The following is a 13,505-nucleotide window of genomic DNA, read 5'->3' as shown; positions in this document are numbered from 1 at the left end:
GGGCTGCTCCTCCAGCCAGCCCTTCACCGGCGCCCCACTCCGCGCTTCGCTCTGCCCCGGCCCCCGGGGCGGGGAGCCCCGGGCCCCGTCACCCCACCGACGGGGCGGGGGGCAGAGCGGCGCTCGGTGCGGGCCCTCCGGAGGTCCCTCCGCCGCCGGCCGAGGGTGCCCGGGCAGCGGCACCGCCGCCCGCGACACTAGAGGGCACCGGAGCCCGCGGGAGGAGCCAGCCCCGCCAGCCTCGGCCGTCGCTGTTGTTCATTAAGGGATGGAGCGGGGTTGGAGAGGGTGGGGAAGCGGGGCCGCCCTCCCATCCCCGGGAATCTGAGGGCTTCATCCCTGCAGGTCCAGCCCTGCACAGCCGCGGGCCGGGCTCGGCAGCTCGGGGGATGTGGCAGGCTGCAAATAGAGCAGAGAGAGCAATTCCTCCCGCGCCACAAATGAGAAGTTTTCCCTCTGAAATCAAAGGACCTCCTCTGCTGATTCAGCCCAGGTTTGATTTCGGTTCCTAACTCCCGAGACCATTATCTCTGCCTTTGTTCTTTCAAGCTGCAGCAATTAATGGATTACAGACAGCAGGACAAAAACACAGCCAGACCAGGCTGCTCTGGTTCTGTGTCTACTTACTATTAGTACCAGCTTTGCCCCCCCGGGCTGCTGTGCTTGGGGACCCAGCTCTGAGATCTGCACGGGGGAGCTGGCTGGTGCGGAGGCCACCCTGGACATAGTGGTCACGGCCACCCTCGACAGGGTGGGCATAGGCCACTCCTGGTCTGTGTCAGCGTCGGTCCCCATACATGCCTGGGCTGACTGCATCCACCATACATCCCTCCCATGGGCACAGAAGAGCCAAGGTAGGCTGAGCATCACGAGGGGGCAAACTCAGGAGAGACCCAGCGTGTCTCCTTACTGACTAGCCTGAATTGCCCATGCTCCAGACATGGGATGTCATTCTTCTGCTTCATCCCACAGCAGGTTTTCTTCTGATGCTTCGTGATTAGCAATGTATCCCTTTGGGATGATTTGCTGTAGAATAACTGGAGCTATGGCCACGGTTTCTGAATTGTGACTGGCTTTCTAAAAGGATCCCTCTCCTCCCTGGATGTTTCATGCTCCAAAACACCATGACAAACAAAACATTACCCCTCTGTTTCTGTGGCATGGAGAGATTCTGAGCATGGGTCTCACCGATCCCAAGGACAAAGAGGAGGGAAGGCCATCAATGCCTCCTAAGAGCCTGCAGAATTGGGGTTTGTGTGGAGACAGTGGAGGTTAGGAGTTTCACCCAATACTTTCCAAAACAGGTGAACCCCTAATCCACCATTAGGAACTGCAAGACTCAGCATCTGTGTTGACACAGTCAGCAAAAAGCTCCAGCTCTGGAAATGAGTTTAGTCATTTCTCTTAGTCAATGAATTCAGTCATTCATTTTGTATTTACTTACCAAGATTGTGCTGGAGGTGTGCTAGCAGGAGGTGTGAATCACGTTGTCGTTCTTGCAGCACTGTGTGCTTCCTGTGCTCAAACACAAGCTTGAGGTTAGCCCTATAACCTAATCTGTGATGGAAGAAACCAAGCAGGCACCAATGGCACCTAGAGCCATTCCACGAGGTACCAGTGACCGAAGCCCACAGGTTCAGTTTTCATTCTTTAGTTGGGAGACAGGAGGGACTGACACACTGAAAAGTCAGGGAATACTGTTGCTCTCTTTTCTGTCACTTCTAGAAAAGACGATTTGGGCTTTTCCTTTTGTCTGAGGTGACCAGGTTTTAGCCTGTACCTCTTCTAATTCTGCAGGGAGCACTTTTCTGCTCCAGTTACATATTTGCCTGTCCGTTGTTGACAGTCCTTTAGAGTACTGGGTTACATGTACTTCACTTGAGCCCAGTGGGTGCAGAGGGAGAAATGAGAAAGTGAGATGAGAGGAAAATGCAGGGGTAGGTCCCTTCCCTGCAGCCATGGATGTGAAACTACAGCTTGGGCTTCGCTCAGACAGGGGAGCTCTGGTGTGGCTCAAGTGCAGGGGATACGGGAGCATGTAGGCAGGTTTTGATCCTTGGTCTGCTAGCTGTTTTAGTTAGATACCCCAGTTTTTAACCTAAATTATCTTTTGAGAAAGTGTCTAATGGGGAAACTGGGCCAGATTCTGCTTTGTGTAAATCTGGTGTAACTCTAACTTCAAGGGAAATATCCCAGATTGAATCTGGTATAATTAAGATTAAAAATTGGCTCTGGGAGTCTTTTCTTTGGCAATAAAGTTAGAGAAGCACTGTGAAGAAAAATAATTCAAACCAGAACATTGTTTCAGTGCTCTTTTAAATAACATATGCTATAGGAGCTTTGAAGGCATTTGTTCTCCATGGCAGCAGTATTTTAAAACTTTCACTTTGGTTCCACTAACCAAGTTAACCCTTGATAACCAACTGTGTTCAAAATATGTTACGTACTTAAACTTATCATTTTGCAGGACATTGTCCAAATAACAGCAACAAAAAATATTCTGTTAAATTGATGATTGCTGCTGCAGCAGTAGCAAGCTTCCTCTTGCTGGTGAACATTTCACTCTTCTAGCCACAACACAGGCATTGCAATGAATCTGAATTCATACCTCACTTGTCAACAGGGTTTTTTTCATGGTGAAAACCTTGTTATCTGAAAGCTAAACTCAACACACTGAGAAGGAGCAATTTTCAGAAGGTGGTTGCTTTGTATCCCTGGGAAGCAAACTCTGAAAGGAGTCCCTAAAGGGCCGCTGAAATACTGAAGACCCATAAATTACTAGACATTTTTCTAGCTCCCATGAATCAGATGACAAGATGTCCTTTAATAGTTTCTGTGTCCGATATCACTTCATTTGTTAGCCCCATGTCCCTGATAGAAACTATTTCACCATAATTTGACTGCAATTGGTGAGAAGATGCTGGCCATTTTTTTCCAGGTTTGGCATTCAGCCCCAATGAAATGACAAGGATGCTTGTCTTTCTCTTGAGTGGTCCCAGACTTTCATCACAGGTTAATCAGATCTTTCTTTAGGGTGTGTAGGAAAAGAGGGGGAAAAGAAGAATCAGCTGCCTTTGATTCCTTGTGGTGTATGAAGAATACGGACTTGGAAAATGTGTTTTGCTCTTTTTAAGTGGAGTTGGGATGTAGGAGGAGTCAAATCTTGTTTGTTGTTTCAAAAGTACAGGGATATCAAGCCTTGTCCGCCTTCTTTTTGCTAAAGGACTCCTTGCTGAATCAGTGAACAAAGACATCATGGTGAAGCTGACTCTTTCATGGAGCAACCTTTTAAGCTTTTGTTGAGCAGGTTTGTAGAGCTAGGTAACAGTGAGACACACGTCGTGCCCCAGCTTCCTGCTGCGACGAGCTTATCCGCCATCCTTCCTCCGCCCTGCGCGGGTGCCTTGGAGGGATGCAGGAAGAAAACGTGGGAGAGCCCAGACCGCAGCTCTGAGAGGACCTCTACTGCAAGAGCCGGGAAGATGGGGCCTGTTCTGATCTTACCCATTTGAGGTTTCTTTCAGAGAAAGGAATTGTCGGATAATCCCTCACCTTCCTGGCCCCTGTTCCCATCCACGTTTTGCTTCCTTTGTCCCCCATTAACAGGCTAAGTGCTGAAGGAATAGCAGTAAGGATACAAAAAAATGCCCAAATCAGAACAGTGGTCTTTGCTGGCTCTCTGTCCATCAGTCAAGAACACCACAAAGAAGTAATAGAGTAGGAACATGTCACTTTATCCCTATTTTCTATTTTCTTTGCCAAAGGGAATAGAAATATGCTGTCTTCATTGTCAACAGAATACAGACTTTCCTTTCCCTCTCTCTTTGTGATGGGAGAAAACATTTGTAGAGCCAAAGTAAATCCAAATAAATTCTTGCAATTCCTATCCATCACCTAACTTATATTTTCTTTTCTTAGTTACTTTTCTCCCAATGTGCTTTGTACTACTATAAGAAAAAGATATTATTTAAACCCATACCTCTATAAAACTTCTTTGGGAACTTCTCATTGAGAAAGCTACAAGCAGAGTCTCTGGTGGTCTGGAAGAATCCATGAAGCCTGCTCCGATTATCCTTTTCCAAAACATAGTAGGATTTAGTCTACTTGACAAGATGAAGGGTTTGAGGAAATGCTTTACTCCAGAAACACCAGCAGCCGTACAGCTGGGGGCTGATCAAAACAGCGCTCGGAAGTATCCTCTGCCTTTAACAGGGAAGTCAGAGGCACGCAGGTCTGCCTATGGGAGGTTAAAATATATTGGTAGTTAGACAGTTTGAGTGGACAGAAGCCATTGTAAATATCCGAAGAGTCGAGTGCTTTTTTTTCTGAGAGACAAATGGTCCCCCAGCCCACTTAGCACCTGCCAGTGCCTCTCTGCTGCCCTTTGCCCTGTGGGGCTGCTTGTTCTGACGGCTTCTGAAGCTCTCCCGGCTTCAAATTCCTTCTCCGTATGTTGGCTTTTTTCATTGCTGCCTATCCCAATATTGACTTAGGAGAGAAGGAGAGTTAAAAATAGCTAGCTCCCGTACTGTCTACAGACCTTCTGCCTGGCTTTGCTTTAGGCCTGTGAATCACAAACATTGATTAAACCATCATTAGCATCTGAATGGAGATAAGGGGGACAAGAGGAGCTAGGGTAGGCAGTCACCTTGTGTCAGTATCACCCCTCAATTATTTTGAAGAGTAGGAGAGAAGCAGGATCACAGCAGAGGATGTTTGCATCCCATTTCAGCAGCAGGGATTATTTGGAATTAACGATGTAGCAAATTTGCTTTCAAAAAAGCCATGTTGGATCTCTCAGAGTCCACTGGAGCCTGAGTGAAGCCTGCTGTCATTCATGGGTAGCTTCGTTTCCTCCCTTCTCCTCGCTGCCATCCTTGCCTCTCAGCTGCTCTGCCTGCCCAAACCCAGAAGTACGTGTGAAGTCCCAGGTCACTGGGGTACGCAATGCGAAGGGGGATGTGTGTGGCATGGAGGAGGGTCTTACTGCAGTGGGTGGCACAGTTTTATGAAGGTCAGTAAACCTGGGCTCCATCAGACCACTAGAGAGAGTGGGTTTCCCAGCTGGAATCACTCAAACATGTGGCCCTGCACTGAAAAACACCCTCACTCCAGTCTCCAGGAACGCATCATCTGACATGGTTAGTAAAAGTGTCCCAGAATATCTCAGCATCACAGTGTTACACAAGAAGAGAGCCAGACTCCGAGAGAGAAGCATTCAAATTGAGATTAAAAACAACTGCTGGCTTCCCACCCAGAAGCAAAAATAAAACGAGCGGCGGCTGTAAGCACAGGCACCACAGGCTCCCTCCGCCCAGCTCCACGGCTTTGCCAGCTCTGCAACTCCTGTGGCATCTCCAGGAGCCACAGCAGAAAGGAAACACCACAAAAGCCAAACCCGAAGTAGGCTGCGGTGAGGTGTCCTTCAGGGACAAAAGCATTCAGCTCTCTACAGAGGTTAAAACGTGCCAGGAGTGACTGTTTTGACCCTGTTTGGATTCTGAGAGCAGGTAGTGAATCCAAAATATCCCAGCGCTCTGGCTTTCTTTGGTGTCGTGTTTTAACCCCAGCCGGCAACCGAGCGCCACACAGCTGTTCGCTCACCCTCCCCTGGCCGGTGGCCTGGGAGAGAGAATCTGAAGAGCAAAAGTAAGAAAACTCATGGGTTGAGATAAGAACAGTTTAATAATTGAAATAAAATAAAATAAGACAGTAATAATAATAATAAGAAGAAGAAGTAATGAAAAGGAAAACAACGTGAGAGAGAGAGAGGAACAAAAGCCAGGAAAACCAAGTGATGCAACTACTCACCGCCCCCTGGCCAACGCTCAGCCCGTCCCCAAGCAGCGATCGCCAACTCCCCCCAGTTTATATACCGACCATGACGTCATATGGTATGGAATAGCCCTTGGGCCAGTCTGGGTCAGCTGTCCTGGCTGTGCCCCCTCCCAGCTTCTTGTGCACCTGGCAGAGCATGGGAAGCTGAAAAGTCCTTGGTTTAGGGTAAGCACTACTGAGCAACAACTAAAACATCAGTGTGTTATCAACATTATCCTCATACTAAATCCAAAGCACAGCACTGTACCAGCTACTAGGAAGAAAATTAACTCTATCCCAGCTGAAACCAGGACATTTGGTAAGGAGTCAGTGCTGAGAAATCTGATGTCATCCTGATGTTGGAGCTTGAATGTGACACGTTGATATGGCAACGTAATGACTAACCCATGTGGACTTGAGTGTCTACCATTTGCTGGGGAGGCTTGAGGACCAGTCCCACCACACAATGAGCGTGCAGATGTGGGCAGAGGGGCAGGACAGTAAGACACTCGAGGACACGCTTGCTGGCATGCCCTGGCAGCAACCTGGGCAGTCCTGGAGGCAGAACACAGATGGGAGGTGTGCATCCACCAGCCACACGAGCCATGGGCTGCTCGTGAGGCCACTCTTTCCTCGTCATGTCTTTGTGGCTTTGGAGCCTGGAAAAGAGCATCCCTGTGGCTCCAGCCCTGGAGCATCAGGAGGGTTTGGCTCTGGGGACCACGGGAAGGAGAGAGAAAGGAAGAGGGATTGCACAGAAGCTCTAAAATAGCCAAGAGCTATTTTATATTTATGCTTTGTTTCATTCTTCAGGTTAACAGTGGAGGCAGAGCTGAGACAGCGTAAGTTTGGGTGGTGTTACACATGTATGATCTCTCCACAGCAGGCTGCAATGCCACTGTTTCACATCTTTTGCAGGAAGAGGGACTGAGTTTCCTCTGCATGGTTCAGTGAAATGGGAGCACTAATGATAAAGTAGTAAAAATCTACCCTCCCTCACTCCTGTGTTCATTACCACCTGAAGCTTTGCCCACTCCCAACACCTGATGGAGTGCCCCTGATCCCAGAGGTGTCCTGTGGCCTGACAGGCATCTCCAAAGCCAAGCTCTGTTGGGAAAAGATCTGGGCACAGTCTGTAGTCTCCTGAATCCAGGGATTACGCTGAGACCTGGAGCCTGAACCAGACCACAGAGCAAGAAATGCCTCATGCAGAGGGTACGGGCAGAGCTTGCATCCTCCTAGTCTTCATGGTGTTGGTGACAAGTCTCCAGGCTTATTGAAATGTATTGATGCCAGTCCTTACATTCTCCATTCGGATGGGGACTGGTTTTGCTGATGATTAGCGCAGACATAGTGATGAGGTCCACGTTAGGGGCATGAGTTTGTTTGGGTCAAGGAGAATTCAGGGAAGAAGGAACAGCTAAGCCTGTGGAGAAAACATAGGCAGAGGCTTGAGTCCTCTTGCTGGGATTTAAGTTAATTATGCACTTAGCAATTCACTAAAGCAGCTACAAGGCTACAAAGGTGCAAGTTTAGACTGTTCATATTAGCATGGAAACCTTTGGGCCCATGTGTACCACACATGAAATACTTATCGGAGTTACAGTCCAGGAGACTGGGTTTGACCAAGTAAATGAAATGGATCAGCTCAGGTTTAGTGCTAGTTGTATAGGAAAAAAAGACCAGTCACTTTGCAGATGCAGTGTCTTCACTGGTGCAAATGAGGGGTAAGTGTTGAAATCCACAAAGTTAGAGTGAGCAAAGAACTGGACCAAGAGGGTGAGCCTGTTTTCTTTGAAGTCACAGTGATCACCCATGATGTTTTTCACTTTTGGAAGTTTGAAATGGTAAAACAGAAAATCTGTGAGGACAACATTATATGTAACAAGACGTAACTACAGGGGTCTCGCAGCAAAAATCAGTGTCCTAAAGGTGGGGTTCTAAGAAAAGTTTCTAGGGTTTTTGTTTCACTCATTCGATCTGTGTTAGGAATATCACCAAAAGGAGTTTGTTTTGGAAACACACAAAAACCAGAGCCAACTTTCCACTTCCAGCATCTCCCATTCAGAAGGAATGTGCAGAAGACCTTGATATGATATGAATTAAAAGGATTCTGTCTTTGCCAGCCCTAAATTCCAGGAAGTGAAACACAGCATCCTCATCTGCTCTTGCAGGGAACATTTGGTTTTACTCTAGCCTAAATACCAGACTGTTTCCTAAATCCCAAGAAGTTGATCGTTTGCTTAGATTCCTCAACCTCTCACAACAGAGCAGCAGGCTCTAAGCAGGCATTTCAAGCACTCTTGCATGCTGGCCAAAATCTGCTCCTGCCCCTAGGGATTTAGAGGCGCCTCTGGAAGAAACACAATGGGATTCCACTGCGTGCAGAGCTGGTGGGACAGAGCTGGTGGGACACATAGGCTGCCCAGAGGCCCCTCGGTGGCAACGCACAGAGTGATGGGGCCGGGAGACCCTTCGCTATCTGAAGTCAGGCTAACACGCCAGCTTGCGACCCTGCAGGGGAGCAGATTTCATAGAGATTCAGAGCTTCATGAAATCCTTCCATAGCCCTGCAAGGGCTGCTTTCGGTTATCGCTTCTTTCATTCCTCTCTGTAGTGTCTTCTATTATTCTACTTTCTGTGCATAAGCAGTGGGCATTCTACCTGTCTAGCACACATAATCCCAAAAATGTGAAGAAATTCTCTGACCCCAGCTTCTGAACTGGCAGATATTACCAAGCCAGTCCCTCGCTCCCTGCAGAGCACTGGGCTGATGCTCTCAGAGTGCAGAGTGCATCACGCTAGCAACATCTGACACTCTTCAAAGAGGTTACATGCTGCATCTGGTGGAGACGCTGGATTTGCTACTATCATGTAGAGGAAGGATATAGATAAAGAGGCTTTTGCAGTCACCAGACAGCTATTAAAATTTAGAGGTCCTGATCCTGGGGAAAATTGGGTCGATAAAAATCTTCAATTTGTCGGGAGGCCTAGGCCTGCTGTATGCTGGTAAACCGCCACCCTGCCTGCTTCCCCTTCCTCTCACCAAATGCTGCTGACGGTGGCATCCCAGAAGCACAGGGCTGGTGCAGCAGAACAAACAGTCAAGCATGCTGAAGTGTGTGGGTTTTCTCCTGGTTTACACTGGTGTAAGATAATAATAAAAAAAAAATCACAAAAAAGCTGTAAGATACTAAATATTTTACTAAATATTTTCTGAAGTTGCTGAGGGATTTAAGTAGTGAGCAACGTTACCCAGAGGTAGTATAGTAGCTTTTAATCTTGAAAAATAACTAATTAGACATAATAGCATATTTCGGCAAGCATTGCTCTTTCCCAAACATAAAAAAAAATATCATTGTACTAACTACATAAGAATTAATCAGGGACTTCGTAAGCATTTGGTCAAAACCTGTATGTCTGGATATCTGCATAGAAAAAGTCCTTCCGCTTGGCCATACTACTTGGGGCCTGGGTTAAGACCAGTGTTCCCAAAACTCACTACCAGGTGGTTAAAAATCTTCACAACATGCTGTACACGTATATAGATCACCTCACGTCAGAGGTCCTCTTTCAGCATCACTATGGAAGAAATTTGGGACAGTGAGTACAACTCAGTAGGGCGGCTTCTATCCAAAATCCCTCTGTGGCTAGCAGTGCAAAATCCCTGCTCCAAATGGGCTTCTGGCAGCTGCTAACATAAATGAAAAAGCTTCGACTAGCCAACACAGGTCACTGCTTTTTGATGGAAATTTTTAACAGATGCTTGTGTGAGTTTTTTTAATTTTCTCCAAGAATTCTCTTGTTTTTTGACAAAATTAAGAAGGCCCAAATCCTAAAATACGAAAATCCATTTAAAACACTGTCAGGTTCTCATCTTTCGCATTTCTTTATGTTTACTTTTTCCCCCTTTTTTTCCACAGCGTGTAAGAAAAAAAAAGGGGAAAAAAGAGAAGACTGACAAATGTCCCTTCTGCGTGGTGACTCTCCCCAGCTCGAGAGCTGACACCGAACGCCCAGGTTATCTTAACTCCGTACTCTGGCTGGGCTTGTTTACTACTTTGTGCAACGATGCAGTCGTGCTGGCTCACTTTCAAGCTGTTGCAACACACAGCCACATCCTGAGACTTTTCCTCCATCTGTCTTCAGACTGAAACACGTTCCCATTTACTGGACTGGGGACAGAGAAAAATTGGGTCAAGAGAAAGACAGGTCGATGCTTGCTCCTTTGCGGCCAAACCAGTGCCGAGGCTTTGAGCTGTGCTGGTGGCACAGGCAGAGCAGATGCTTGCTGCAGTTCTGGACTGAGTCAGGAGATATACACCTGAGAGACAAGGAGATTGTGATGGGCTTGGTCAATCTAGGGATCCAAGACTTCTCTAAACAATTTCGAGGACAGAGAGTGGTGAAAAACAGGGACAGGACCGAAGAAATGCAAATAGCTCCTTCTCCCTCTGCCACTGGTACCATCTGGTTAGAGCTGATGTGGCTGGGTATGGGTTCAACAGGCAGAGTGACTGTAATCCTAAATGTTCCTGTGGTACATCAAAAGACAGAAGAGTTTGAAAAAATACATAATTTTATGAAAATATTGAGAAATGTATGGTATCCTTCCTCAAGAAAATGAGATATGCAGTATTTTCAGTAAAGCAGATAACATTCATGCAAGAAAAACTTAGGAGAATGTGACTACGTGTTATATTTACACTGATTTTAGACTGATTTTTACTTTATTTGACAGCTGCTTTGAACAGAAAATAACGTTTTATCCCATACTCATATCAAAAGGATTTTGAGATGCAAAGGTCACTCATTTTTCTAAAGAGCGCGGTGACGTAGATCAAAAAGTTATATCATGGCATTAAATTTGCTTCATTACAAACTTTGATCATTATCAGGGTGTTATGATTCCTATTGGAGAAGAACTTTGAAAAAATCAAGTCCCGATAGCACAGTTTTGAAATGTTATCTCTAGGATTTCTTTTGAAATGCCTTTGAAATATTTTTGTCACATTATTTGTTCTTACTAGATTGTTTTCTCAATCTTTGAGTTTTAGATTTTCACAAGGGTCTTTTTAGCAAAAAAATATCTGAATAGCTCCCTCATTAGAGAGAAAAAATATGTCAAATTTGTTTAGTATATTATATATTACTTGCCACTTCAACAATTACCTATTTTGCAGGCACGGGCATAATTTCAAGTTGGCAGTGTCACCTTAAACTTTGATTTCAAGAGCGCTGTTTTAGTAACATGACCTGACAGATTCCCATAAACTAGCAAAGTTGTGCAATGCTTCTCCTGTGTTTTCATCCCTTAGCACAGATGGTTTTTTTCTCCGAAGAGGAGGGCACTGCAGCATTTCTGACACCTCTTCTAGAGAAAGGTTACCATAATCCATTATTTCCTCCTCTAACTAATCCAGGAAGTGTCAAAAGCAGCTTGATTTACTGTCTAGAATAAATGATGGGAAAATCAAACATAGGGAAACATAGGAGTAAGCTACATACAGAAGCAATTTATTATTGTACTTTTCTATGCACTTATATGTGCAAGCATACTTTTGTCCTGGTGATTTTCTTAATTTCCCTACATTTTCCCTTCACACTTGGGTTTGTTTCCAACAATTGTTTGTTTGCTCTTAGTATTTTGTCATTTATTTTTTATTGCAGTAAGTACCAGCCAAGATCAAGGCTCTGCCGTGACGGATGTTTTGTATACATACACGTGTATATATATGGGTATATATGAATACATATACAGCCTGTCCCAGGGCCTGCAGTCACACGAGTGTGACAGACCAAGTCAGTGGCCGTGTGACAGTCCTTGTCCCCAGCTCCTGTCTCAGACCTCGGCCACAGGGGTGGTCAGCAGAGCTCAGCTCCAGCTCAGCCGCCATGCGGAGGTGAAGCTGCTCCGGTCCCGGTTTCAGCCAAGACAGAGGAGGTACCGAGCAGTGAGTGGCACTGAACCACGAGCACCGAGGGGCTCCGCGCACAAAGCGATGCTGGTTCTGCACCAGGGAACGCTTCAGGCAGACACACTGGGTTTCACGAGGGGAGACTTCAGCTAAACGAGAAGCTTCTCAAAATGTTAAAGTTAAAAACAAATCAGAAAAGGCAAAATCTAGGATTTCTGGCCAAGACTCTCAGAACAGCTGTACCGAGTCAGACCACAGGCCCACCTTGTCTCTGACCATGGCCAGTAGTGAGTAACACAGAAATAGAGGCAAATGCATAATGTTACATTCTCAGAGTATCAGTCTAGCCTGCAACAACTTGCATCTCAGAGGGAGTTCCTTCATGTTTAATAGTTCCCAATGTCCCTGAATTTTTCCAGCTGCACTTTGTACCCCAGCAGATTTGTAGCCTCTGCACATAAAGCATCAAGGAGTTCCTTGGAAAGAAGGGTCAGCAGAGCCTCAGGAGAGATGAATACCACTGACAAGAGTATGGGCACCAGCAAGGTTGGAGAGTCTCAAAGCCAAAGTTAAAATGGGGAAATCAGATTTTGGGGATGCCAATAAAGACAAATATAAATTACAGCAGGCAAATAATAAGGAGGAAATTAATAGGAAGGGTCATCATAAATTTCATACAGAAAAGTACAAAAACTTTAAAACAAACAGTAAGGAATTCTTTACCTATATTGGAAAGAGGGTCTCATGGAAAGAAGCCAGGGGCCCATTGGGTCACTAAGGATAAAAGGAAAAACTCAAAATAAGCACAGTGCTAAGAAGCTAAGTAATTTCCCTTCATCTATGTTTATCATCAGAAATATGGAAAGATGCCTGCCCTGAACATGATCACTTCATTTAAGAAACATGAAACCATCTTGGAGATGAAAATATCAGAAAAAAACAGAGTTTACAGTGCAGTAAGTTGCCAGTTCCAGATGTTGTGTTTCTAAAAGCTGTGACGAAGCTCAAGGTTGGAGGAGCTGAGCAGCCAGCAACAACATGCAGTCCCTGCAGTGGCTCTTCCAGAAGGCCAAAAGACTGTGAAGGCCACAGCTCTCTGCAAAAGCCTCTCCAGAGCAGCACAGCAAGGAGGAGTCAGCCAATAAAGTCTATTGACATCAAGTTGGGAAGCATCATTGGTAGGCAAGAGGACTAGGAGAGCAGGCAAAAAAGAAGTTAAGGACTGAAGTGAGAGAAAAGAGATTAAATCTGTGTGAGAAAGTGCAAGATCATGTACCAATGAGCTATGAATAGTTTTTGCTGTGGGATAAGAAAGACTGTAGACTGATGGGATAATTTTGAGCTCCTGGACATGTAATGGCCAAAATACAAAATAAAGAAAGCAAACAGATAACAGAATGTATCAGGATAGGAATTGACATCAGAGAGATGGAAGAATAAATGCCATTGTACGAGGCACTGGGTAAGATCTCAACTGAAATACCCTGTACAGCTGTAGTCAAGCACACCCAGGAAAGGTAAATCCTAGGTACAGGAGAAGGGCTACCTTGAAAGTGGGAGGATAAGAGGACACCTAAAGAGCTTGGCTGTGTCAGCCTGGCAAGCTGAAAACTGAAGAAGTATAAATGTCCTGTAATGTATCAACAGAGAAAACATGAGAAGGGAGAAGATTCATTTAAGAAAAAGCCAAAGAATAAATGCATTAACAGATATTGGTAAATAAAATAATAGTAAAGAAGTAAATATTGATCGTGCACATATTTAGACTAG

This window comes from Nipponia nippon, unplaced genomic scaffold, assembly GCF_047370975.1.
Source record: "Nipponia nippon isolate SJK-2023a ecotype South Korea unplaced genomic scaffold, ASM4737097v1 scaffold_6, whole genome shotgun sequence".
NCBI lineage: Eukaryota > Metazoa > Chordata > Aves > Pelecaniformes > Threskiornithidae > Nipponia > Nipponia nippon.
This window is presented reverse-complemented; position numbering follows the sequence as displayed.